The following is a 4,578-nucleotide window of genomic DNA, read 5'->3' as shown; positions in this document are numbered from 1 at the left end:
CATGCGACAACAACATCCCATTCATGGCGAGTCATCCGACGACGTACATAACGAGGCGGATGTTACGAGGAGGAGTGATGAATTCTACCGGGCGATGAACGACCCTTAGTTTTTTTTTGTTGTTGTATTATATAAATTCAAAACTTATTTATTTATAAAATATTTTCATATGAATTTATTTTTATTTTGAATTTTAATTTATTGTTAAATTAAATATTTATAATTATTTTTTAATTATATTTTAAAATTCTGTAAAATAATAAAAACGAAGTAAATTCGTAGCTAAAGTACGACTTCTTTACGTGGAAATCTTACGAGGAAATGACGAGAAACAGTTTACGAGTATTTTACGAGGAATACTTTACGAGGAAATAACGAGGAAATGTTTACGACTATTTTACGAGGAAATAATTTCGTGGTTGTTACGTGTATTTTGCGAGGAAAATATTTCAAGGTATTTACGTGTAGATTACGAGGAACTGTTTTCGAGTTATTTACGAGGAATTGTAGCGACGTCCTTACGAGGAATTGTAGCGACGTCTTTACGACGAATCGTTCTACTTCGTCTTTACGACGAAATATATTCCTCGCTAAGTTACGACGAATTAGCGAGGAAATATGTGTTACGACGGACGTGTAACGAGCAAACACGTTTCCTCGCTAATTCGTCGTAAAGCCTCTTTTACGACGAATTAGCGAGGAAAACCGCCCTCGTTAAGATTATGTTTTCTTGTAGTGACTATGTTTCTTCTCTTTTCTTCTTTCTCCTCCATGCTCTCTCTCTCTCTCTCTCTCTCTCTCTCTCTCTCTCTCTCTCTCTCTCTCTCTCTCTCTCTCTCTCTCTCTCTCTCTCTCTCTCTCTCTCTCTCTCTCTCTCTCTCTCGCTATGTAGGTGTGCGAGCATCTCTCCCCTTTGGAGGAGGCTGCGTTTCTTTCATTCCCCAACATATGTGATGACTCCTCTGGAGCTCATTCCGTCAAGGTTGTTGTTGATGAGATGGCTCTCGCATGTGTTGATCCAATTTACATCTCTAAGACAAAGGCGGTGACAGAAGCTAACATCATCGTAAAAGACTATGGTCGTAGTGGCACGACTCTTGAACTATGGGGTAGCTTTGAAGCTGTCAGAAAAGCTTTTATCTCAGTTGTATTGAGGCTGAGACGACACAATTTCAAACTTTCAAGGTAAAGTAGTATTCACTTCTCTCTCTTTCTCTTCCTTTTTCAAACTGTTTGTGACATAACTTCTCTTTTCAGTGAGGAGCTAGCTTCAGGGGTTTATGAGCCTATTGATCCAGCTAGGGCAAGCTTCTGACCCCTCAATTGATGTGATGATTCTGATTGCTTGAAGCACCTAAACTCCTAGTTTAGATATATTCTGATTTGAGAAGCAACTATAGATTGAATACATCATGGTTTTGTTCTTTAGATTTTTGAGCTTTGATGATTGAATACATCATGATTCTGATTGCTTGAAGCACCTAAACTCCTAGTTTAGATATATTCTGATTTGAGAAGCAACTATTAATTGAATAAATACATCATGGTTTTTGTTCTTTAGAAGCAACCAATTCAAAAATGGAAACAAATGGCAAATATAAACAAAAATCTGAAAAACTCAAACAGGAACAAACGAGCCTCTTTCTCTGTTCCCAGTCGTCTAAGTAAGCAGAGTAAAAGCCAACCCCAAACCACCGTTACCAGCACCAAGATCCTCGTTTTCCTGAATAAAGAGAGGAGATATTAAAACAACAATGAGTCCTATAAACTCGACGTCAAGACTGAATTTTTACATAGAGATGAAACACAAACCTTGAGAGCCTTCAAGAATCTGGATTGAGTCTCTGTCACACTCAAGAACCTCAGCTTATCCAAAGCTAAACATACACAAACACACACACATAAATCAGATTCTAAAACAAAGACCATTAGTACCACACACACACGCAAGGGAAATTACAAGTATCACTGCAAAGTCGAATACAATAATCATTTCTTTACCCCAACTGTTAATACTCAAAAAAAAACTTTTTAAAAAATTAGAGCTCTTTCACATGTAACGGTGATGGTGTTGGAACTCTGTTTTATAACAGAATATAAAGGCTGACTTGTTTTACTTTTACAGTGGTTTTTCGGCCAAAACAGCGGGCGCCATGACCAGATTATTAGCTATTTGGAAAGCTTGTAAAGAGCACTACAAGTAAGTATATTCATATGTCAAAAACAAAGCTAAATGGAATGAGCAATAATGTGATGAAGTGATGAACTCGGAATGTGAAACACTGTCAAAATGGACAAGTGATATAAGCTCAACTTTGTCCCACATCGGGTAAGTTGAATATTGCTGAGTACTATAAATATGTCTTACGACATATCACTCGTCAAAGACTTTACGGAAGGTGACCGGCTCGGCTTCCGCCGTGTTACTCAGCTTGGTCTTGTTGGAGGGTGTCTCTCCCAATGATTATTATTTGGTACCAAATTAATTTTGGTTTTTCGCCCATTTTCGAATCAAAAAACATCCCCCAATTCGTTCTAAACGACGTGTAGTTCGTTTCAAAAGGAAACGCACTTTGTCTGTTCGCCCAAAATATTTTTTAAACGAGAAGAAAGCGTCTTGCGGAATAAGTTTCGAAACTCAACTTCTTTCAATCTCCGCGAGATTCTCGCACACACGACATCAGCTGTTGCGGGAAGTAGATCTTTTCCTTCTTTTTAAATAAACCCGACTCTCTTCATTCATTTTTATTACTTTTACTTTGAAAACCAACTGAGAAAATTCCTTAGCGCAAGATAATAGTTCGAGAATGTTTCGTAGAGTTTATAGTTTGTGAGGGCATTCACGAGTGAAGGGTGAATCGTTTACCATGGTTGTATCCTGAGACTCGATATTCGTACAGTTCCGTCTCACTACAGAACAAATATTTAGAGTTAAAGAAAGAGATCGTATGTCGACTCCATGTCTGTTTCTGTAAACGTTTGTTTTCTCGTTTTCTATCGGAGTTTTACAATCGTTTCTTTCCTTAATATCGCTTTATTTATTACTGTTATTTCAATTCGGTTTCCGGCTTCTACAGATGGTTCCATTGTCAGGATCAGGCTTGATCCGCATCTCAAGCTCACCACCACCTCCTAGTAAACATATACAAACACACACACACAAATCAGGTCTTTACGGAACACACAATTCAACTCAAATAAATTCCATTACTCACCTTACAAGTTCCCTGAGAAAGACCTCCTTGTGACTGTATAAGCTATGAACAATCAAAAATCCCAAAATTTACTAACCTGCCAATCATAAAGTCTCAAACTTTCATATTCTTTTTTTTTTGTTAGCGACTTTCATATTCATTTTACCAAATCCAGAAATACCCACGATTAAATATCAAAAAACTTTTGGAGAAATTAAAGACTTGTAGTTGAACAACTAGTAACCTAAAGAAAACCTTATTCAAGTTTTAATAGAATGGGTTTTGGTACATATACATTAGTTTTGGGGGTTGTTTTATTTCGGTCGGAATTTGCCCACCCCTGCGAGAGTTCCAAAAAAAAGTAAAAATAAACTATATTAAAAAAAACATACTTACAAGTTTTATTATGTCGTCAAGGTTTAAAAGGGGTTCACGCCAGTGAGGCTCGTTCTTAGGGTTGGCCTCACACTTCATTGAACCTAAGTTGTCGAGTCTTTGCCTTTCTGTCCGTTTTGTCTATCTTCTCTCGTTATATCCCATATCTAATTTATTTATAACATTCTCCTTCATATTTCAAGTGTCTTATATGTAAATAAAAAGAACATTGTAATGATCACTTAGAACCCTTCATTATGCATGTAAATTATCTTCATGTATTTTTTTCTCTAATTATTCATAATTTATGCGTGCTTCTCTCGAAGGGTTAGGTATAAACAAAGTTGTTGAGAGTATCACATCATATTTGCCTAAAACCCTTTGCTCTTCCTCTACTTTTTGACATTCACACGCTTAAGTTACTTACTTGAAAGCTCGACCCAAATAGGGTGAAGATGAGAACATCACTTTCTAGTTTGTTACAAAACACCTTTGGTAGCATGTGTTCCATCTCAAAACACAAATCAATAACAATCAATTACTGTGTTTGGACTTTGGACCAAAAGACCGTATATCAATTTAGCCTTGTCCGTACATGATCACGTTTTAATATTTTGAAAAATATATAATAAATCAATAGTGATCCTTGGATAGGACTAGAATATGTCATAACTAGAACAGGTCTCCTAAAACCTGTTAAACTTGTTAATTTGTCTTTTTTGATTTTGTGATTTACAATGGCATGACTGGTCTACCTACAATGTTGAGCTTGTATTTTAGTACTAACTAGATATGAATCAATGCTATGCGCGGAAATTTTTCATTTATTATAATTAAAAGATAATTTATTTTATAAATTATTTTCTTTTCGACTTTCTATATTTGTAATAGGTACAAAATAATTATACAGAGTATATCTGTATAAACATCCAAGACATCATCATCAAGGGACCCACATGAGACAAGCATGAGACCCACCTGGAGACTTTGAAGCAACACGACAAAGGTC

General features: G+C 36.2%; 1 long non-coding RNA gene across 1 annotated transcript; it reads right to left on the bottom strand.

The window, feature by feature from the left end:
• Positions 1-1,590: 1,590 nt before the first annotated feature.
• LOC111212043 lies at positions 1,591-4,578 on the bottom strand. The gene is made up of 4 exons (XR_007319998.1): positions 3,591-4,578; positions 3,216-3,291; positions 1,813-3,132; positions 1,591-1,723 (listed from the first exon to the last, which is right to left on the bottom strand). It is a non-coding gene; the product is annotated as an uncharacterized LOC111212043 (long non-coding RNA).

This window comes from Brassica napus, chromosome C2, assembly GCF_020379485.1.
Source record: "Brassica napus cultivar Da-Ae chromosome C2, Da-Ae, whole genome shotgun sequence".
In the NCBI taxonomy this organism is placed as follows: domain Eukaryota; kingdom Viridiplantae; phylum Streptophyta; class Magnoliopsida; order Brassicales; family Brassicaceae; genus Brassica; species Brassica napus.
This window is presented reverse-complemented; position numbering and strand designations above follow the sequence as displayed.